We start from the raw sequence: 24,705 nt of genomic DNA, 5'->3' as shown, positions 1-24,705 counted from the left end.
AGGATGTAAGGTACTATTAGGAGTGAGGGGGCATGTGTAATAATTTTTAATTGAATAAGACATTTTATATTTGTATACCGGAGCGGCGGGGCTATAGTACACTGACTGCACCGCCCCGCCTCTATTGCCGGCCCCCAGCTCCTCCTCCCAGTCCCTCCCCCGGCCCCCGCTCGCTCGTACATCGCATCCAGCGATGTTAAACTGTCAGCATTCGCCCCATAAGACGCAGGGACATTTCCCCCCCATTTTTTGGGGGGGAAAAGTGCGTCTTATGGGGCGAAAAATACAGTACATTTTCTGGTGAAATTCAGCAATTTTTTGGTGTAATATACCCTTCCTCTACCTAGTTGACAGCTTAATAAATTTCAATAATTTTTATTTTACATTTTGGGTGACAATAAACAATTGTTTTCTGTCATAGACCCCTGCTCTACCTAGTAGACAGGTTAATTAATTTCTGTAATTTTTCTGTTACATTCTTGGGTTGACATTATACAATGTTAGACGTGAATAAACCCCTGCTCTGCATAGGTGACAGGGAATAAAATTTCTGAAATGCTTCTTTAATTGATGCGCGCCACCTCCTTTGATTCAATGCTTAAACTTAAACAAGTTGTACCACATTTAAGCTTCAATACTTTGTCCCACATTTCTGCTATACTCTTTTGGCCAACATTTGCGCCTCAATAGCTTTTCCCACAATTCTGCTTGACTCTTTTGGCCCACATTTGGGCTTCTGTAATTCGTCCCACATTTGCGCCTCAATAGCTTTTCCCACATTTCTTCTCGATCCCAATTTTTTAAAATAAATGTATCTCTTTTAAATAAATTTGGTCTCTTCTTCTAATGCTTCCTCTCCGGCCTGGAACCCTGATTCCTCGCCACCCATAATCACCATGGTAGGCGCATAAAAGAACATCGAAAGTTGATAGGGCAGATATCAAATTGGATCGTGAACATCACGGGGACGTGCAACATGGTGGGGCAGTAAGTATGCACACTCCTACACGAACTAACTGACAGGGGTCAGCCCCTGCAACTTCTGGGTCTCCAAATTGGGCACATGGCCTGAGCTTGCCCTTTACGCCTTGGAGGTGCTGGCCTGCCCTGCAGCCAGTGTATTGTCTGAACGTGTGTTTAGCACGACTGGAGGGTTTTCCAATGTTTTGGGGTGTACCCTAATTAAAAAAAATATAAATACATTTGAAAACAAAAAGCAGTGTAGGCTACCTCCTCCTCCACCGGCACTTTCACCTACACCGCCACATCCACCGCCTCCTCAACCTCCTACTCCATATGGACCTGGTCCTCCAGGATTGAGATTATAATTTTTTATTTTTACGTATTTTATGTTATTTAACCCCTTAAGGACACATGACGTATCGGTACGGCATGTTTCCCGAGTCCTTAAGGACACACGTCATGTGTTGTTCCGATCACTGCCGCCCGGCCGGCTGTGATCGGAACAAGGTGCCTGCTCAAATCATTGAGCAGGCACCTCGGCTAAATGTGCGGGGGGGGTCATGTCGGCGATCGCAACAAACCGCAGGTCAATTCAGACCTGCGGTTTGTTGCGCTTTCTGCAGTTTCTGATCCCCGTGGTCCCTGACCGCGGGGATCAGAAACTTTAGTATTTCTAAAATACATATTTTTCACCCCCCCCCCCCCTGCACCCCTGAATGATTTTATCCTGGTGGGAGGTGTCAAAAAACCAGTCCAGCAAAACCTGCCTTCGAAAAACCGTATATGACATTCCTTTCCTTCTGCGCCCTGCCGTATGCCCGTACAGCAGTTTACGACCACATATGGGGTGTTTCTGTAAACTACAGAATCAGGGCCATAAATAATGAGTTTTGTTTGGCTGTTAACCCTTGCTTTGTAACTGGAAAAAAAATATTAAAATGGAAAAATCTGCCAAAAAAGTGAAATTTTGAAATTGTATCTCTATTTTCCATTAAATCTTGTGCAACACCTAAAGGGTTAACAAAGTTTGTAAAATCAGTTTTGAATACCTTGAGGGGTGTAGTTTCTTAGATGGGGTCACTTTTATGGAGTTTCTACTCTAGGGGTCCATCAGGGGGGCTTCAAATGGGACATGGTGTCAAAAAACCAGTCCAGCAAAATCTGCCTTCCAAAAACCAAACGGCGCACATTTCACTCTACGCCCCGCTGTGTGGCCGTACAGTAGTTTACGGCCACATATGGGGTGTTTCTGTAAACGGCAGAGTCAGGGCAATAAATATACAGTCTTGTTTGGCTGTTAACCCTTGCTTTGTTAGTGGAAAAAATGGGTTAAAATGGAAAATTAGGCAAAAAAATGAAATTCTCAAATTTCATCCCCATTTGCCACTAACTCTTGTGCAACACCTAAAGGGTTAACAACGTTTGTAAAATCAGTTTTGAATACCTTGAGGGGTGTAGTTTCTTAGATGGGGTCATTTTTGGGCGGTTTCTATTATGTAAGCCTCGCAAAGTGACTTCAGACCTGAACTGGTCCCTAAAAATTGGGTTTTTGTAAATTTCTGAAAAATTTCAAGATTTGCTTCTAAACTTCTAGGCCTTGTAACATCCCCAAAAAATAAAATATCATTCCCAAAATAATTCAAACATAAAGTAGACATATGGGGAATGTAAAGTCATCACAATTTTTGGGGGTATTACTATGTATTACAGAAGTAGAGAAACTGAAACTTTGAAATTTGCAAATTTTTCCAAATTTTTGGTAAATTTGGTATTTTTTTATACAAAAAAAAATTTTTTTTTTGGACTTCATTTTACCAGTGTCATGAAGTACAATATGTGATGAAAAAACCATCTCAGAATGGCCTGGATAAGTCAAAGCGTTTTAAAGTTATCACTACTTAAAGTGACACTGGTCAGATTTTCAAAAAATGGCCTGGTCCTTAAGATGAAATAAGGCTATGTTCTTAAGGGGTTAAAGTAATTTCCCTATCCACATTTGTTTGCAGAGCACTTGCCATGCTCTTAACCACATTTTGACGACATTTGCAGCCCTCTAGCTTTTTCCATGACATTTTTACAGCCATTTTAGTGCTCAAAAGTTTGGGTCCCCATTGACTTCAATGGGGTTCGGGGTCAAGTTCGAGTCCCAAACTCGAACTTTTTTCCAAAGTTCGACTGAACCCGCCGAACCCGAACATCCAGGTGTCCGCTCAACTCTAATGGTGTCCTTCCGTATACCCCTCCTGTGACACACTCTGCATTTTTTTTGGGTCAGTCACTTCTTTCCAGTATGGGGGACCACACCTGGAAAGTGTTGGCCAGGGACGATCCGGGCACCTCCAGTTCCCGAGGTACTCCGGCCTGCTTTTTCCCGGTCAGAAAAGATCAGGGCCTTGAGGACTGCCTCATAGAACTGAAGGAATGTCCCTGTGTTGCCAGCGCTCTGGGACAGCACAAAAGAGTTGTACAAAGCAACCTGTACCAAGTAGACCGCAACTTTTTTGTACCATGCCCGGGTTTTGCGCATGGCGTTATATGGCTTGAGGACTTGATCAGAGAGATCAACTCCTCCCATATACCGATTGTAGTCGATGATACAATCGGTCTTGAGGACCGTTGCCACGGTACCTCTCACAGGGACAGGGGTGATGCCGTTACCATGAATTGTGGACAGTACAAGGACATCCCTCTTGTCCTTATATCTGAACAGCAACAGGTTTCCACTGGAAAGGGCACGGGTCGTACCCCTGGGGATAGGTACCTAGAGGGGGTAGGTAGGGAGGCCACGTTGATTTTTCCGCACGGTCCCACAAGCGGACGTGGATCTGGCGGCAAGGGACTGGAACAAGGGGAATACTAGTATAAAAGTTATCCACGTACAGGTGGTAACCCTTATCTAGCAGTGGGTGCATAAGGTCCCACACAAGTTTCCAGCTAACACCCAGAGTGGGGGGACATTCTGGGGGTTGAATATGGGAATCTTGCCCCTTGTACACACAAAACTTGTAAGTGTACCCTGAGGTATTCTCACAAAGTTTGTACAGCTTCACGCCATACCTCGCCCACTTAGCGGCAACATACTGGTGGAAAAGGAGTCTCCCCTTGAAAGCAATGAGAGACTCATCAACCGCGACCTCCCTTCCAGGTACATAGGCCTGTACAAATTTGGCCCCAAAGTGATCGAGACCGGCCTGATTTTGTACAGGCGGTTATAGGCAGGATCACCTTGGGGGGGACATGCTGCATTATCTGAATAATGCAGGCATTTCCGGATGGCCTCAAATCGGGAGTGTGTCATGGCTGTACTGTAAAGTGGGGTCTGGTAGAGGATGTCCCCACTCCAGTAATGCCTGACACTAGGTTTCTTGACTAGGCCCATGTGCAGCACGAGGCCCCAAAATGTCCTCATCTCGGCTGCACTGACCGGGGTCCAGCCACCGGGCCTAGCCAAAATGGAGCCCGGATGTTGAGCAACAAACGGTTGGGCGTACAGGTTTGTCTGCTCCACCATTAGATTTACAAAGTGGTCACTGAAAAAAAGACTAAAATAGTCATATTCAGTGAAGCCCACTGTGGAAATCTGGATTCCTGGTTGGCCTACAAAATCAGGAATCACAGGCTCAAAACGCTCTGGGGTATACCAGACAAGTTCACCGGCAGGGGGCTCCGGTGGACTTAACTGGTGGGCCGGAAAACTAGTACGAGCCCCAGAGCTGCTCGTACTAGGGTGGGCCACAGGGTCCCTAGAATGGCGGTCCCCGTGCTCCACCTGTCGGTGGTTTGTTTCTTTGTTGTCTAAACCTCTTGCACATGTTCCAGTCAAAGATATGATTCATAATCTTGTTTATCTCTTACAAATGTATCTCTTTTTTTCTCCTTCACTTCAGCCTGGATCACCGTAAGCTTTTTATTAAATTTTTTGTCAAATAACTCCAATTGACTATCAGACATTCTTGAGTCTAGTTCAGCTTTTGCTTTAGTGAGTTCCTCTTTTATTCTGTCATATTCTTTGATGTCTCTTTGTAGCACTACTTCCAATATTTGCAATGAGAAGTTAGCATGTAACTGTTGCCATTCTTTTAAGAACATTTCATCATGTTCATATTGTGCTGGATACTTGTAAATTCTTAATCCTCTCGGCACCCTCTCGCTTTCTTTATAGGATTTCAGCGAATTCACTGTCCAAAACAGGCACACTTCTTTATCAGCTAGTTGTGTTACTTTTGCCTCTAGCGATCGGGTGCTGAGATTCTGCAGGATGTCTTTATTGTTACACTGCGTGAAGAAGTCGTCTGCCCCTTTTCTGCCATCTAGTACGGACGGGCCAGATGTATCGGATGCCATTCTTGATTGTTACACTTCTAGCGGTATGCAGTGTTTTGTAGCGTGCTCAAACTCCAGAAAAACATCCTGAATATACTGTGTAATGTAGAATGGGGCGGCACAGCTGCACAATTCAACCCGCAAAAAGCGAAGTATGCGGCAATTCCACTTTTCCTCCTATATACACACTGACGGTGGTGCACAGCTGATAATAGACAAGAGCGCATATAAACTGTGACGAAGAAGAAAATAATCAGCGGCACTCACCAGTGTATTGCTTCAACTCGATGCTTTATTCCACAGAGTTATGGATATGGCATGGGCCAGACAGACATTCAAACACGCACCAAACAGCGACGGACGTTTCGCGCTACATGCGCTTCGTTGGACTGTGCGTCAGCGCGTACATTTGCGCCGCCCTTTTAAACCTCGGCCATAACAATAGACAACAAAAATGCTTTGAAAGAAATACATTGACAGAAGGGGTACCAATTGGTGTCCCTCGATGTGAAAAGCCTCTACACCCGCATCCCTCATGGTGCGGGTGTGGAGGCGGTCCTAGACATTGTAACCAATTTGGGGAAGAGCCATATATTCTGTGATTTCATTGGTGAAGCACTGGAATTTATTTTAATTAACAACGTGTTCAGGTTTGGAAATGATTGGTATAGGCAGAAGTTGGGTACGGCTATGGGGACCCCCATCTCCTGTACCTTTGTAAACATGTATCTTGCTAGATTAGAGGATAGATTAGTTTTTTCCACCATGAACCCTTTTTTTACCCCATTTGGAAACATATTTACGTTTTGTGGATGATATATTCATAGTATGGGAAGGCACAGAGGTTGAATGCAATGGATTTGTGGAATACCTGAATGCGAATGACATGGGAATGACATTCACCCTTAATTTTGGAGGTACATGATTAGAATTCTTGGATGTGGCTGTCGTGGTTGGGGGGCGACGGATTGGTCACGGAGGGCTTCCGTAAGCCTATGGCGACCAATTACTTGCTCCACCACGACAGCTTTCATCCACAAAGTGTTAAAAAAGCCGTACCATACGGCCAATTTATCAGACTCAGGAGAATAAATAGCAGGAATAATGGTTATCATAAACAAGCATTGGAGTTGAAGCAGCGTCTGATAGAAAGAGGTTACCCAGAAGAATCGTTAAATAAGGATATGAAGAGAGTAGAAGAGGTGTTCTCTCAGAGCGATTTACTTATTAAAAGTGATGGTAGGAGCAAACAGGTGCAGGACAAAAGTGAGGGCACCAGATTCGCATTCTCCTTTAAATATAGCCCTATGGCGGAACGTATTCGTTCAGTTATATTCAAAAATTGGGATATCTTAAGGAGAGACGCGACTCTAGGTGAACTCACTGAACATAAGCCACTTATATCCTTCAGAAGAAGCCACACAATTAAAGACAATCTGGTGAGGAGCAGGTTTACTCCTATTAAGGCCTCATGCACACGACCGTTGTGTGCACCCGTGGCCGTTGTGCCGTTTTCCGTTTTTTTTCGCGGACCCATTAACTTTCAATGGGTCCGTGGAAAAATTGGAAAATGCACCGTTTTGCAGCCGCATCCGTGATCCGTGTTTCCTGGCCGTGAAAAAAATATGACCTGTCCTATTTTTTTCACGGCCAACGGTTCACGGACCCATTCAAGTCAATGGGTCCGTGAAAGAACACGGATGCACACAAGATTGGCATCCGTGTCCGTGATCCGTGGCCGTAGGTTAGTTTTTATACAGACGGATCCGAAGATCCGTCTGCATAAAAGCTTTTTCATAGCTGAGTTTTCACTTCGTGAAAACTCAGAACCGACAGTATATTCTAGTTATTCAGGTTAGAATATACTAACAGAACTGTGTACATGACTGCCCCCTGCTGCCTGGAAGGTGCTGCCAGGCAGCAGGGGGCAGCCCCCCCCCCCCCTGTAGTTAACACATTGGTGGCCAGTGGGCCCCCCCCCTCCCCTGTAGTTAACTCATTGGTGTCCAGTGGGCCCCCCCCTCCCCTGTGGTTAACTCATTGGTGGCCAGTGCGGCCGGCCCCCCTCCCTCCCCTGTAGTTAACTCATTGGTGGCCAGTGGGCCCCCCCCTCCCTCCCCTGTAGTTAACTCGTTGGTGGCCAGTGGGCCTTCTCCCCTCCCTCCCCCTCCTAATTAAAATCTCCCCCCTATCATTGGTGGCAGCGGAGTGTACCGATCAGAGTCCCAGTTTAATCGCTGGGGCTCCGATCGGTAACCATGGCAACCAGGACGCTACTGCAGTCCCGGTTGCCATGGTTACTTAGCAATTTGTAGAACCATTATACTTACCTGCGAGCTGCGATCTCTGCGTCCGGCCGGGAGCTCCTCCTACTGGTAAGTGACATGACCTGTCACTTACCAGTAGGAGGAGCTCCCGGCCGGACCTGTCACTTACCAGTAGGAGGAGCTCCCGGCCGGACGCAGAGATCGCAGCTCGCAGGTAAGTATAATGGTTCTACAAATTGCTAAGTAACCATGGCAACCGGGACTGCAGTAGCGTCCTGGTTGCCATGGTTACCGATCGGAGCCCCAGCGATTAAACTGGGACTCCGATCGGTACACTCCGCTGCCACCAATGATAGGGGGGAGATTTTAATTAGGAGGGGGAGGGAGGGGAGAAGGCCCACTGGCCACCAACGAGTTAACTACAGGGGAGGGAGGGGGGGGCCCACTGGCCACCAACGAGTTAACTACAGGGGAGGGAGGGGGGCCGGCCGCCCTGGCCACCAATGAGTTAACTACAGGGGAGGGGGGGCCCACTGGCCACCAATGAGTTAACTACAGGGGAGGGGGGGGGACGGCCGCACTGGCCACAAATGAGTTAACTACAGGGGAGGGAGGGGGGGCCGGCCACACTGGCCACCAATGTGTTAACTACAGGGGCGGGGGGGGGGGTCTGCCCCCTGCTGCCTGGCAGCACCTGCCAGGCAGCAGGGGGCAGTCATGTACACAGTTCTTTTAGTATATTCTAACCTGAAGCGTCCCCATCACCATGGGAACGCCTCTGTGTTAGAATATACTGTCGGATTTGAGTTTCACGATGTAACTCAAATCCGACGGTATATTCTAACATAGAGGCATTCCCATGGTGATGGGGACGCTTCAAGTTAAAATATACCATCGGATTGGAGAAAACTCCGATCCGATGGTATATTAACTCCTGACTTTACATTGAAAGTCAATGGGGGACGGATCCGTTTGAAATTGCACCATATTGTGTCAACGTCAAACGGATCCGTCCCCATTGACTTGCATTGTAATTCAGGACGGATCCGTTTGGCTCCGCACGGCCAGGCGGACACCAAAACGACTTTTTTTTCATGTCTGTGGATCCTCCAAAAATCAAGGAAGACCCACGGACGAAAAAACGGTCACGGATCACGGAAAAACGGAACCCCGTTTTGCGGACCGCAAAAAAATACGGTCGTGTGCATGAGGCCTTAAAGTAACAATTGGCTAATTGATAACATACCAAAGGGTAATTTTAAATGTGGCAGCTGTTCACTATGCAAGTATAATTCCCCAAAAAAGTGTATTGAGTTTGCGGGTATCCAATACAGAATCAGAGGTTTTATCAACTGCAGGAGCACATATGTGGTTTATCTACTGCTCTGCAGTTGCGGTAGATTCTATATTGGAAAGACAATCAGGTGTTTGTTCGAACGAGTAAGAGAACATCTTAATTCTGTGAGGACAGGAAAGGGTTGGCTGAGATTCATAGATCACATAAGGAGTGCTAATGCAAGTAATTTAGATTGCATCTCCTTCACAGGCTTGGAGATCGTGTCCGCCCCTCTGCAGGGAGGGGGGGGATAGACACCGCCTCCTCCTGCAGAGAGAAGCTAGGTGGATTCTGCGAACCCAAGAATTCGGTGAGCTTGGTTTGAATGACAGAAACGATTTGAGTGCATTCCTCTGAGATGTCCCAATGTATACCTTATATGATGTTGCCGCTTTTGATTGAAGTTTATCTGAATTCTGTAGATGCCTTTATATGTTATGTTTCTACTGACCCTTTATGCAGGCGCATTTTTGTTGTCTATTGTAATGGCAACGTGTAGCGCCGAGGTTTAAAAGGGTGGCGCAAATGTACGCGCTGACGCACAGCCCGACAAAGCGCATGTAGCACAAAACGGCCGTCGCTGTTTGGTGCATGTTTGAATGTCTGCCTTATGCCATGTCCATAACTCTGTGGAATAAAGCATTGAGTTGAAGCAATACACTGGTGAGTGCCGCTGATTATTTTCTTCTTCGTCACTGGCTATATAGAAAATGCCTATTCTTGTCCGCAAGAATAGGATATGCTCTATATTTTTAGCGGGACCACGAATCGGAACAATGGATGCTGACAGCACACTGTGTGCTGTCCACATCTTTTCCGGCCCCATTGAAATGAACGGGTCCGCACCCGTTCCGCAAAATTGCAGAACGGATGTGGGCCCATTTATACTGTCGTCTGAATGCACCCTTATTTGTACATAAAATTTCAAATGTATTGATTTGAAACTGTCATGGTTATCCAAGTCTCGGGTGGGCCCTCTGTGTTGTTGCAAATTTTTCATCCTATAATCCCTGTTCACAAATCTGGACTTTCCTCAAGTGTCAACCACAGAAGTAGTCTTTGTTTGCCACAGGTAACATGACGCTATCGCTGGACGCTAGGGTGCAGTACTAAATTTGTAGGCAGAAGTCATATTCAGGTGGAGTAGAGGCCCTTAAGAAGTCTGGGTCAGCTGGTCATTGCTAATTATTGGGACAGTGGCCCTTTAAAAACTTAGAGACACTGGTGCACATTTATCAAGCTCTCCTTTTCTTTGGAGTAAAAAAAAAAACAGGTGTATTGGCAACACTTGTCTTTAATTTGTGCCACATTTATTATCCCTTAATAAGAGCTAATGCACACGACCATTAGTATTTTGCAGGTCATATGTCATCTGTTTTTTGCAGGCCGCATAAAAACGGATAAAGGATATAGTCACAAATTCGAGGCGCATCCCCTTTTTCACACCCCTATATAAGATCATAAGGTCATGTGACAGCTCAGACGCCATTTTGTACTGCTTTTTACAGTGTAGAGAGCTCTGTGAGATTCAGCTGCTTGGCTGGCATTGGTTTCTGGCAATTGATAACTGTTTTATCATGGCTAACGGCTCTGTAGATGAAGTTCTCATGTGCTGGCTGCTTTCTTGGTGATACGGACAGCATCGCCTATGGTGAAACAAGGAACCATTGAGGAAGCATTGGGTTCAACAAACTGTCTTTTAGCAGTGCAGGAAGGGTTACTTCCACACACTGTACATGGATCTGTGGCAGCATCCGGATACATTTCATGGATTTTGTCGTATGTCTGTGAACTCATTTGATATTTTGTTAGCGTCTCTCCGTCCTGGCCACATATACCGGGATAACAATATGATGCTCTGTATTTTCCCTGATGAATGGCTTATCGTGATGCTGAGGTAATAGTAGAAGTAGAAATAAATGTTGTGGTGTTGTGGTTTAATTGTTAAAAGGTATAGTACTGTAGTTATATTCTTCTTATATTAGTACTATAAATTGTTGTAGTGTATTTTAGTTAGAGTATAAAGTGTGCTTGGGTATGTCACAGCATACTGTTAATAGTTATAGCATATAGTGTAATAGTATATGGTAATATTCACAATACTACAATAGTGTTAAATGCTAAGTTATTTGTCTGTGGTTTTTTATTTATTTTTTGTCTTATTTGTGTTTCAGATTCCTGGCAACAGGGAACTCATTTCCTTCAACGCATTATAAGTTCCTGCTGGGCATCTCAACTACTTCTCAGATTGTCTGTCAAACCTGCGAAATAATTTGACAGCGTCTCCAGGAAGTGGTGATGCCTGAGGCTAGGCGGAGGATTGGATCCAAATTGCTGATGGCTTTCAGCTAGGTGCGCAGGGCAATGGATGGTAAACACACCTGTGTTAGGAAGCCTCCTCACTTAGGGTCCCGGTACTATAATTATAAGCAATATTTTTCTTCCATGGTGATGGATCATGTGACGGACCATGTGATGAGCGCAGTGACGTCACCACAGGTCATTTTCCTCCTGGGCATCAAAGAAGAAGACAGAAGATAAGCCGGGCTGCGCGAACAAGTGGATGAGGTGAGTTAAATTTATTTTTATTTTTTTTAACCCCTCCATCCCTAATTTACTAAGCATTCTGTATTAAGAATGCTATTATTTTCCATTATAACCATGTTATAAGGGAAAATAATAATGATCGGGTCCCCATCCCGATCGTCTCCTAGCAACCATGTGTGAAAATTGCACCGCATCCACATTTGATTGCGGGTGCTTGCGATTTTCATGCAGCCCTATTCACTTCTATGGGGCCTGCGTTGCATGAAAAACGCACAATATAAAGCATGCTGCGATTTTCACGCAACGCACAAGTGATGCATGAAAATCACCGCTCGTGCACAGCCCCATAGAAATGGGTCCGGATTCAGTGCGGGTGCAATGCATTCACCTCACCTCACGTGGAAATCTCGCCAGTGTGAAAGAGGCCTTAGTGTCTTACACTGTAAGACGCTAACAGTTGCCTAAGAGACCCAGCCTGGGGGCTGGGCCTCTTAGGCCTCCGTACATGCCGGGCCTCAAGCCTTGGAATGGCTTGGGGCTGCAATGGCAACCATCGAGTCCCCGCCACAGCAGCGCGGGGACCCGATGGATGAGGTGAGGGAGCGCAAACCTCCCATACGAGGGGTTAATCCACCGGCATCGGCATCATCACCGATGCTGGTGGATGCAGCAGGGATAATCGTGGCACTGCACGCGGGGGGGAGGAAGGACCGCAGGACGAGAATGCTCGTCCTGTGGCACTAAGTACTGGCCCTTTAAAATGAGCATTTTCATCCTGGGTCCTTAACGTGTTAAAGCAATATACCATATTTTTCTCCCCATAAGACACATTTTTTCCCCAAAGTGGAGGAAAATGTCCCTGACTCCCTGCGTCTTATGGGGTGAATACTAATGAGCGCTTCCATTATGGAAGCGCTCATCAGTGCCGGAAGACCGGGAAGCAGTGAAGGTTCTGTACTCACCACTTCCTGGTCCTCAGCTGTTGGCTGTGCACAGAGTGAGGGCGCTCTGTGACCTCATACTGTGCGCGCCCGGTCACAGCACAGCTGACGGCAGGAGGAAGAAGTTCGATGGCGGTAAGGAGCAGTGGCGTCCGGAGCCGGAGAGGTAAGTGTTTTTTTTATTTTATGTGATATGAGGCTGATGAGAGGCATGGGGGCTGATAAAAGGCTGCTAAGGGCTGATGAGAGGCTGCTGGGGCTGATGAGAGGCATGGGGGCTGATGATAAGAGGCATGGGGGCTGATTTGAGGTTTGAATAGGGTGTCTTATTTATTTTGGGGCTCTTATCTGAGGTATGATTGGGAGTCCTTCACATTAGGGTCTGAGCTGAGGTCTGATTGTGGGTCTGAGCTGAGGTCTGATTGGGGTCTTTTTAACATTGGGAGTCTGATTGGGGATCTGATTGGTAGTGTGACCTGAGTCCTAATGAAATTTTTTTTTTCTTATTGTCCCCCTCTAAAACCAAACCTAGGTGCGCCTTATGGACCGGTGCATTTTATAGGGCGAAAAATGATTATACCTTATCTTTAAAGGTCATCTGTCAGCAGATTTGTGCCTATGAAACTGGCTGACCTGTTACATGTGCACTTGGCAGCTGCAGGCATCTTTGTTGGTCCCCTGTTCATATGTGCTTGCATTGCTGAGAAAAATTATGTTTTAATATATGCAAATAAGCCTGTAGGGGCAACTGGGGTGTTGCTATTACACCTGGAGGCTCAGCTCCCTCTGCACCTCCCACACCCTCAAAAATTTGAATAGTCAATATAAAAAAGTAACTTGTTTGTGAAAAGATGCACACAGTGGCGTAACTAGAAATGACTGGGCTCCACAGCAAATCACTATATATGTCATTGTATAATACTGTTGAGGGGCCCCGACAATAAAATCTTTTAATCCTCATCCTGGGTGGGCCCCTTTGAGTTTGGGCCCCAAAGCAGCAGCTTCCCCTGCTTTCCCTATAGCTATGCCACTGGATGCACATCTACCAGAAAATGTGACTTTTTAATAAAAATTGTTAATTCATGTGTAATAAAGGCATAAATAGGCCGAAAAAGTCTAATACTTGTCGAACAAAGTGCAAATGCCTTCAAAATAGACGCACTTTCATTCGTAAATGTGCCTAAAAAAATTAAAACATGTGCAAAACACTATAAAAAATGACCCCCAGTGTATTAGCATAGAGAAGTGTGATAAAATATAAATATAAAAAACGTCAAATAGCAATCCCTTAATGGAATAAAATAAAAATGTCTGGAAAAATGTGATTAATTTAAAATGCATATTCTTGCACATTCCTTACATAACATAATCATACTCAGTGACTAGGGTCACTAGGGTGTTTGGCACCTGGGAGGGTCTTTTTTCTGGCACCTCCCCCCCAATACTTTAAAAAAATTGTACCCCCTGTGGGGATTTGCTGTAGTAGACAGGCTTGCGGATGCAGTATAGAGGCAACGACAACGTCTTTAACTTTAACTTAAGCTTCCTGAGCCTGTTTACAGGAGAGGCTGTCAGCAATTTTCACTGTGGCAGCCACTTCCCTTGCTACAGACAGAGGGGCCAAAACTGCTTCCCCTAAGAACCCTGGATGTGGGCTGTCTTCCGTACAGGTTTCCCTATCTTTCCATGGTTTGAGCAGATTCACATGCTCCGACTTTCGCCTCCCTGGCTGGTGTATCTTGTAATCTACCCCTCCAAATTTTTCAAGTACCTCGTAGAGCCCCTGCCACCTAGCTAGGAACTTACTGTCTACAGTCGGTACCAGAACCAACCCCCGATCACCCGGGTTAAAGTTCCGAACCCGAGCTTTCCGGTTATAGACCCTACTCTGGGCTTGCTGTGCTGCCTCCATATGCTCCCTAACCAGAGGTTACACTGTTTCCATCCGTCCTTGCATCTGGGTGACGTACTCAACAACACTTTTGTGCAGTGTGGGTTGGTGCTCCCACGCCTCTTTGGTGATGTCCAACAGACCGCGAGGGTGTCTGCCGTATAGCAGTTCGAAGGGTGAAAACCCAGTAGAGGCCTGGGGCACTTCTCGCACTGCGAACATGAGCAAGGGCAGAAGAAGGTCCCAGTCCCTCCCATCCTTAGACACCACTCTTTTTAACATATATATATATATATTTTTTTTTTTTTTTTTTTAAACCTCTCTACCAGGCCATGATACACAGACGTCCGTAACTGTTTTATGTGGAGCAACTTACAGAGTTCCCTCATGACCTTGGACATAAACACCCCTCACAGTAGTATTGCCCTCATTGTACAACTTTCACAGTAGCTTTGTCCAGATGTGTGCCCCCTCACGGTAGTTATGCCCACATTGTGCCCCCTCACTGTAGTTATGCCCACATTGTGCCCCTTTGCAGTATTTATGCCCATATTGTGCCCCCTTAAAGTACTTATCCCTTGATTGTGCCCCCTTACAGTAGTTATGCCCTCTATTTGCCCCTTTCACAGTTGTAATGCCCTAGTTGTGCCCCTTCACAGTAGTAATGCCCATTGTGCCCCCTTCACAGTAATAATGCCCACTCAGTGCCCCATGACAGTTATACCCACCCCCTTCACAGGAGTAATGCTCTCTGTGCCCCTTCACAGGAGAAATGCCCTCTGTGCCCCCTTCATAGTAGTAATGCCCATTGTGCCCCCTTCATAGTAGTAATGCCCTCTGTGCCCCCTTCATAGTAGTAGTGCCCTCTGTGCCCCTTCATAGTAATAATGCTCATTGTGCCCCTATTCATAATAGTAATGCCCATTGTGCTCCCTTCATAGTAGTAATGCCCATTGTGCCCCTTTCACAGTAGTAATGCCCATTGTGCCCCCTTCACAGTAGTAATGCCAATTGTTCCCCCTTCGTAGTAATAATGCCCATTGTATCCCATTTATAGTAGCATTGGCCTCTGTGCCTTCTCCATAGTAATAATGTCTATTGTGCCCCCTCCATAGTATAAATTCCCATTGTGGCCCTCCACAGTAGTAATGTCCATTCTGCCCCCTTAATAGTAGTAATGCCCTCTGTGCCCCCTTTGTAGTAGTACTGTCCTCTGTGCACCCTTTGTAGTAGTATTGCCCTCTACTATAGTAGAAAAGTGAGGCGGCTCTCTATTGACAAGAGGATGGAATATGGTGCTCAATCCAAACAGAGCATACCCAGCGCTTGTGGTGAGGGAATATGAGTAAAAGTAGAGGGATGGAACTCAGAACAATTGAGGTGTATGGAAAAGTAATACTATTTAATATGGGATAGCTGATAGTAAAAATGTCAAATATAAAAGGACATAGTAGAGTGTCTGTATATAAAACACATGCAGAAATATAATCAATATTCAATATAAAAAGTACATAGTAGTAGTATCAATATAGAGATAAAAAGATAAAAATATGAGGATGGTTGAATAATAAATAATAAATGTCAATTCAATGCAATCCTGCTGGAAAAAAGACAGTCTTATAGGCCTGTTGGAAAAAGTCTGATCTTATATTGTGATGACCAATAGTATCCTGGTACAATATAATGTCAGTTATGTGAAATCCTGCTGGAAAAGAAGAGTACTCCTGGTATAGGAGGAGGAGAGACAATCTTGTGAGCCTGTTAGGAAAAAGGAAGGTCCAGTCTCATAGCATATACTCCGGTAGGGAGATGGGGTATCCTGATGTAGGCTGAAAGGTGGATACCTTTCTATAAGGGTTTGATTATAAATCCCAAAGTTATGGGGTGGAGACAAACAAATCCGATTTTGTTTTTAGTTGTTATTCACAGATCCAGTATTGGTAAGCTGTGGAATAAAGACTGCTTTGTAAGCAGGTACATTACCCTCCTTGCGGCTGTTGGTGAGCTGGTCAGCAGTCAGCTCACCAACAGCCGCAAGGAGGGTAATGTACCTGCTTACAAAGCAGTCTTTATTCCACAGCTTACCAATACTGGATCTGTGAATAACAACTAAAAACAAAATCGGATTTGTTTGTCTCCACCCCATAACTTTGGGATTTATAATCAAACCCTTATAGAAAGGTATCCACCTTTCAGCCTACATCAGAATACCCCATCTACCTACCGGAGTATATGCTATGAGACTGGACCTTCCTTTTTTCTAACAGGCTCACAAGACTGTCTCTCCTCCTCCTCTATCAGGAGGATTCTTCTTTTCCAGCAGGATTTCACATAACTGACATTATATTGTACCAGGATACTATTGGTCATCACAATATAAGATCAGACTTTTTCCAACAGGCCTATAAGACTGTCTTTTTTCCAGCAGGATTGCATTGAATTGACATTTATTATTTATTATTCAACCATCCTCATATTTTTATCTTTCTATCTCTATATTGATACTACTACTATGTACTTTTTATATTGAATATTGATTATATTTCCGCATGTGTTTTATATACAGACACTCTACTATGTCCTTTTATATTTGACATTTTTACTATCAGCTATCCCATATTAAATAATATTACTTTTCCATACACCTCAATTGTTCTGAGTTCCATCCCTCTACTTTTACTCAAAAATTAGAATATATCTAATAATACCTGCCCCCCATAGTTAGTATGTAAAAGTGAAAGGGTTTCTTGCTCCTGAAAATTGTTAGGAAATATGTGCAAACTATATCTATATTGCAATTTACTTATCTTCAAAATCAGATGCTAGTCCTACACTTCTGATTTCTGACACCAGCACTGATATCTTTGTTTAGAGAGTTGATGTACCTGCCACATTACAACTGTGGCCAATCACTGGCTTCAGCATTGCTGGGACTAACAAAGCATTCCTAGTGGAGCCACAAGGGAGTAAACCCCTCCAGAATAAAGATGATACCCACTCGAGAGCGCAGTGGGTGCCACAACCAGCAAACTACAGACATTTAACCTCTCAGATGCTGTCGTAAAATGTGACCACAGCATCTGAGAGCGCTAAAACCATAAGCTGTGCAGTTCCCGGCCTGGGGCAGCTTCCCCTGACTAAGATTGCGGACGAAGTTCCATAGTAATAATAGACCTGCGCCTGTACAAGGCTTCCAGGAAAATTACTAATATATTCCAATGTTGGCATGCGTGTGACAGCACTGCATTGGAATACAAGTGGCAATTTAATGATCACCAACTTCAAATCCAAAAATGGCCATTCTATTAAAATATAAAACAGATTTATCTAATACCGCGAACGGTGTAACGAAAAAAAAAAAAAAAGGCTGATTCACAATTTTTTCATCACTTCAATAAAAATAAATAAAAAAGACATACACACTCCAAAAAGGTATCAATAAATACTAGCAATTGTCCTGCACAAATGAGTAACCACACAGCTCCAGAGACATAAATATAAAAAAGTTATGGGGGTCAGAATATGACAATGAAAAAAAACTTATTTTCTAAAGTTTTTCTTTTTTTAAGTATTAAAAGACACAAAAAAATATATATTAATGTAATATTTTTGTAATCATATTGACCCATAAAATGGAGGGCACAGGTCAATTTTACTGTGTAGGGAACGCTGTAAAAATAAAACCCATAATTTTTTTTCAGCCTTCCACTATATTGTATGCAATAGTAAATGGTACCACTGAAATGGGTTATGTGAATGGAAAGAAATAAAATAATGTATGGCTCCAGGAAGGCAGGGAGTAAAAAAAACAAAAATGCAAAAACGGAAAATAGCAAGGTCCTAAAGGGGTTTATTAGATGAGTAATGTTTTGTTTTTAAGTTTGGGGACTGGGTATTGCGGATGTGCTAGCGGCCATCTAGCAACCCATGTCCTCAGCTCTATACCCAAAATACCGGTGACAGGTTCCCTATAATGACCTCAACTCACTTTAAGCTTCTTGAACTAGAGCAGTATATTACAGCCACACTGAATTTTGATCTTGGCAATAATAAATATAATAAATAATAATATTTATCTGTATTGATATAGCGCCAACTTATTCCACAACACTTTACAATCAGAGGGCACATGTGCAAACAAAATAAGACATTACAGTTACAAACAATTGAATAATTCAAACAACAGTAGTGAGGTCCATGAGAACTTTTAGCTGTGAGATAACGTAAAGCACTCTCATAGGCATTAATAGAAGCTAATACACAGAAACACTGATTACAGAATATGCTACTGTCTTACCTTAATCTAGTCACCAGAATGTATGTCACCATGGGAACTGCTACTGGTCCAGCCTTCTCTCATATATTTTCAATGCACAGCACTTTAGAGACAGAAGTCTGAGGCTCCTTCTAACCTTCTGAAGACCTATTCCCATGACCAGCACCATGTGATTATCACAATCTTGCAACACTTTCACATAAGCGTAAATTCACTTCTTTAATTCACTGAACTTTCTTTGCATGATTAATATGCTTTGAATTTTTTTTTTTCTTACTGACAATGGACCTACTTTGTCTAAATGATATAATAACCTAGTCATAGCGTTGTCATACCAAAACCTTGAGGCATTTTAACATGCTGTTTGCTGTATATAAAAATAAAAGTTCTAAAGGTTAAAAAAAAGAGCAGAGATATCAACCTGACAGAGTCTTTCTCTGAGTAATATCCAGACAGCAGGTTATGGCAAAATTGGAGTAGCCTTTTTTAGAGGTGTACCTTTATAAAATGGCTAGACCCCTAAATTAATTCAGACCACGACTGCCAACTAGAATTTTTCTTTCCTCTGGACATCTTATCAAAAAATCACAGACAACCACATTTTCTACGGACAAATTGAAAAACCCTAATTAATAACAACACATTACCAGTACAGTATTAACTGGGATATTTTAAGGACATGCTGAGAAAAGTGATGTTTTAATATATACAAATGAGTCTCTAGGAGCAATGGGGTACTGTAACTCTTAGAGGCTCAGCTCTCTCTGCAACTTCCGCACTCTCTCCACTTTGATTGACAGGGCCAGGCATGATTATGTTTCATTGCCTGTCAGCATGATCAACCCTATTTCAACCCTCATTCACTAAAAACCTGAACATCAACGACTGGGGTTTAACCTTCAGTCTTGAACATAACCCCAACTAAGCCATCTTTCTTGATATCCATCTGACCTCAGTATCTAATAAAATAACTACAAAAACACATTTTAAAAAAGTGGACGCAAACCGTTATCTACAGCCGTGGCCAAAAGTTTTGAGAATTACATAAATATTGGAAATTGGAAAAGTTGCTGCTTAAGTTTTTATAATAGCAATTTGCATATACTCCAGAATGTTATGAAGAGTGATCAGATGAATTGCATAGTCCTTCTTTGCCATGAAAATTAACTTAATCCCCAAAAAATCTTTCCACTGCATTTCATTGCTGCCATTAAAGGACCTGCTGAGATCATTTCAGTAATCGTCTTGTTAACTCAGGTGAGAATGTTGACGAGCACAAGGCTGGAGATCATTATGTCAGGCTGATTGGGTTAAAATGGCAGACTTGACATGTTAAAAGGAGGGTGATGCTTGAAATCATTGTTCTTCCATTGTTAACCATGGTGACCTGCAAAGAAACGTGTGCAGCCATCATTGCGTTGCATAAAAATGGCTTCACAGGCAAGGATATTGTGGCTACTAAGAGTGCACCTCAATCAACAATTTATAGGATCATCAAGAACTTCAAGGAAAGAGGTTCAATTCTTGTTAAGAAGGCTTCAGGGCATCCAAGAAAGTCCAGCAAGCGCCAGATTTGTCTTCTAAAGAGGATTCAGCTGCGGGATCGGAGTGCCACCAGTGTAGAGCTTGCTCAGGAATGGCAGCAGGCAGGTGTGAGCGCATCTGCGCGCACAGTGAGGCGAAGACTTTTGGAAGATGGCCTGGTGTCAAGAAGGGCAGCAAAGAAGCCTCTTCTCTCCAAAAAAAACATCAGGGACAGATTGATCTTCTGCAGAAAGTATGGTGAATGGACTGCTGAGGACTGGGGCAAAGTCATATTCTCCGATGAAGCCTCTTTCCGATTGTTTGGGGCATCTGGAAAAAGGCTTGTCCGGAGAAGAAAAGGTGAGTGCTACCATCAGTCCTGTGTCATGCCAACCGTAAAGCATCCTGAGACCATTCATGTGTGGGGTTGCTTCTCATCCAAGGGAGTGGGCTCACTCACAATTTTGCCCAAAAACACAGCCATGAATAAAGAATGGTACCAAAATACCCTCCAACAGCAACTTCTTCCAACAATCCAACAACAGTTTGGTGAAGAACAATGCATTTTCCAGCACGATGGAGCACCGTGCCATAAGGCAAAAGTGATAACTAAGTGGCTCGGGGACCAAAACATTGACATTTTGGGTCCATGGCCTGGAAACTCCCCAGATCTTAATCCCATTGAGAACTTGTGGTCAATCCTCAAGAGGTGGGTGGACAAACAAAAACCCACTAATTCTGACAAACTCCAAGAAGTGATTATGAAAGAATGGGTTGCTATCAGTCAGGAATTGGCCCAGAAGTTGATTGAGAGCATGCCCAGTCGAATTGCAGAGGTCCTGAAAAAGAAGGGCCAACACTGCAAATACTGACTCTTTGCATAAATGTCATGTAATTGTCGATAAAAGCCTTTGAAACGTATGAAGTGCGTGTAATTATATTTCACTACATCACAGAAACAACTGAAACAAAGATCTAAAAGCAGTTTAGCAGCAAACTTTGTGAAAACTAATATTTGTGTCATTCTCAAAACTTTTGGCCACGACTGTAGATAATAACAGCTGCCACCATTCAAAGTGGAAGAAAAATATTCCATTTAGCCAGATGAAAAGAATAAGAAGAAATTGCTCTGACAATTACTCCATGAAACTACAACTTTACCCCAAAACATTGGTCAACGAGTCCATGAAAAGAACCATGAAATTAGAACAAAAAGAGGCACTGAAACCAAAACCAACTAAACCAGATAGTCAAAAAGACCCTCAACTTAATCTTATCACCAGATATAATGTTAAGCAAGCAGCGATCAAGCAGATATTAACAAAAGATTGGGGGATACTTCTAAAAGATCCCATCCTGAAAAATACACTGAACAAATATATATACGCAACACTTTAGATTTTGCTCCCATTTTGCATGAGCTGAACTAAAAGATCTGAAACATTTTCTACATACACAAAAGACCCATTACTCTCAAATATTGTTCACACAAATCTGTCTAAATCTGTGTTAGTGAGCACTTAGAGTTGATCAGGTTGTTGATTGTGGCCTGTGGAATGTTGGTCCACTCCTCTTCAATAGCTGTGCAAAGTTGCAGAATATTGGCAGGAACTGGAACACGCTGTCGTATACACCGACCCATGGCATCCCGAACATGCTCCCTGGGTGACATGTCCGGTGAGTATGCTGGCCATGCAAGAACTGGGGTGTTTTCAGCTTCCAGGAATTATGTACAGATCCTTGCAATATGGGGCCGTACATTATCATGCTGCAACATGAGGTGATGGTCGTGTATGCATAGCACAACAATGGGCCTCAGAATTTCATCACGGTATCTCTGTGCATTCAATGCCATCAATAAAATGCACCTGTGTTCGTTGTCCATAATGCAATGAGCAGGATGTAGGTACAATTTATGCAGTGGGTCAGGATATGGATATAATAGTCTATAGTTTTGTTCGTGACACCAATTGCATCATGCGCAGGGTACTGTCCATAACCCACACCCCAAGTTAGGAATGCCAGAGTGGTGAAATGTCTCTGTATGGTGGTGATAATGGTGTCAACGGTGTCTCCTACCTGGGTACGGCTGGATCCTGGCTCACTTGCAATAAATTGAGTGTAGTGCTAGTAGGAATAATAGAGGGATTTAGCAGCAGTAATTGAGATCCAGACCCTTGGTAAAGTTCAAACTTGTCTTTACTGATTGTAACTTTTATCCAAGCAAGATACAGCTTTAGTCTTAGGTCCCAGCAGGTATTGGCAATGGTTGGCAGGAATGTATCTTCTGCGCTCTCTATCTTCTGCTGTATGGGTACTGACTAGCTGAGGAGGAATATGGCGTCTCCTGGGTCTCTGGACTTTACTCTCAGTTATCTTCTCAAGGTATGCTTTCTTCCTGGAACTGGAGTTTTTCTGCTTGCTTCATCCAACGGAGGCTGCAGGGCTCAGGCTGGGGATGATGATCACTGTCTCAGCCGAGACAAGATCCTGGCTTTCTTCTCTATCTCAGGGAGCTCCTAAGATGCACACCCTACCCCTAGCAGGGGGTGGGCTACACTCACTCTAACCTCCTTCTCTCCCCATGCTCACAGAGGGGGAGATAAGCTGGAATGAACTATTCCAGCTTAGATGTACTAAACTGAACCTAGCTCCTTACTAACACAGGGAAATTGCAACAATATACATTTAACATGGTTTATAACAGTGTTTCCCAACCAGTGTGTCTCCAGCTGTTGCAAAACTACAACTCCCAGCATGCCCGGACAGCCTTTGGCTTTGCGGGCATGCTGGAAGGTGTAGTTTTGCAACAGCTGGAGGCACACTGGTTGGGAAACACTGGTTTATAATGCACATTTGTGAGGATATAATGTAAAATCATATGAGATGATAAGGTTAAGGCTCTTAGGAGATTGTAGCGGGGTAGAAGAGTTTTGTAACACAACTCTGGGGTGTTACAGTCCATCTTATTTCGAGTTAAGCCGCCCTCGGCTAATGCTTAGGAGGGGAGGAACCAGCTCTAGGGTACCCAAATTTAATACAGAGTGCTGCATATATTACACATAAAGACATACAAAGACTACCACACAAAACGGCTACCCTAGGTTCCTGCCCGCATGACTAAGGTGTCCTAAGTAACAGATTCCCTCTCAGTATAACCAGTGAACCAAAGTTCTGCACAAAGCAATCACTGCTGACTAACTTTGAAGTGTTCTGAGCTCTGTAAACACCAAAGGAAGCATGGGGGTGTCTTTACTCTGTAATCCCATTATGTAATGAAATGCCCGAAAAATGGAAGGGTGGCTTTATCCCGTATCCCCTTCCCTGTACCAAAGTCGAAATATAAGGCTTATTGCATGATCACTATGGTGACTATGGGTAGCTAAAATGGAACTAAGGCTTGAGGCACAGAAGGGGAGGTATTAACGTCTCCATGCACTTCTGGCAGTCACAGGAGGAGGGCATGATAATCCCATGGAAGACACCTCAGGATGGGAGCAATCCTGTACACATAACAAACGGGAAGGAGGGGTCAAAAACTCCTCTAACCATTCCCGAAGCAGCGGGGTTGCCTGTGTAGTTACTAGACCTGCCAGGACTTACCACTTGGTCCTACCCTGGGTACCGATGGGTATATAATAAAGTTGAGCGGACACCTGGATTTTCGGGTTCAACGGGTTCAGCCGAACTTCACAAAAAGGTTCGAGTTCGGGACCCGAACTTGACACTGAACCCCATTGAAATCAATAGGGACCCGAACTTTTGAGCACTAAAATGGCTGTAAAAATTTAATGAAAAGGGCTAAAGGGCTGCAAATGGCATCAAAATGTGGTTAAGAGCATGGCAAGTGCTTTCCAAACAAATGTGGATAGGGAAATGACTTTAAAAAACATAAAATACGTAAAAAAAAAAAAATAATAATCTTGATCTAGGAGGACGAGGTCCATATGGAGTAGGAGGTTGAGGAGGCGGTGGATGTGGCGGTGTAGGTGGAAGCGGCGGTGGAGGAGGAGGTAGCCTACACTGCTTTTTGGTTTTAAATTTATTTATATATTTTTTAACTCCTTTCCGACCGCCTAACGCACGGATGCGTCCTGGCGGCGGTCGATTCATTCCTCCTGGACGCATCCGTGCGTCATCTCGCGAGACGCGAGATTTCGGTCAGAGCCGGCCCGCGCGTGCGCATCGCGGGCCGGCAAAAGTTAAAGGAGTATTTCGTCATCAGCCTGCCAGCCAATGATCGTTGCTGGCAGGCTGGCGATTTTCAAAAAATCAAATCAGAAGCCATCTAACACCTTATATTTATAAATATAAGGTGTTAAATGGCTTCTGTGCTCCTCTGCTGGTCCTTTTCGTCGGTTGGTCCCAGCAGAGGAACACACATCACAGTGAGTAGCCACCAAACACCACACTTAGCCCCAGATCACCCCCCATCACCCCAATTAACCCCTTGATCGCCCCTGTCAATCACCTAGTGAAAGGGAAAAAAGTGATCAGTGTAAACTGTCACTTTTTTTTTCCACTGGTATTGACTGATAGGTTTTAGGATAGTTTAGGCCCCTTGGTTAGGTAGTTAGCGTCGGTTAGCGCCCAGCCCACCGCACCGCAGTTGCTTTTGTACTTTTATAGTATCTGTA

At 44.1% G+C, this 24,705-nt stretch overlaps 1 protein-coding gene across 1 annotated transcript in view; it reads right to left on the bottom strand.

Annotated features, from left to right (window-relative positions):
• The window catches only part of SLC39A10 (solute carrier family 39 member 10), a 273,453-nt gene extending 254,773 nt beyond the window's left edge, over positions 1 to 18,680 (bottom strand). The window contains exon 1 of the mRNA XM_040440707.1: positions 18,566 to 18,680. The gene's annotated coding sequence lies outside the window, so the exon portion shown is untranslated. The remainder of the gene's footprint in view (positions 1 to 18,565) is intronic.
• Between the last annotated feature and the right edge of the window lie 6,025 nt (positions 18,681 to 24,705).

The sequence above is a fragment of the Bufo bufo genome, chromosome 7, assembly GCF_905171765.1.
Source record: "Bufo bufo chromosome 7, aBufBuf1.1, whole genome shotgun sequence".
Taxonomy (NCBI): domain Eukaryota; kingdom Metazoa; phylum Chordata; class Amphibia; order Anura; family Bufonidae; genus Bufo; species Bufo bufo.
This window is presented reverse-complemented; position numbering and strand designations above follow the sequence as displayed.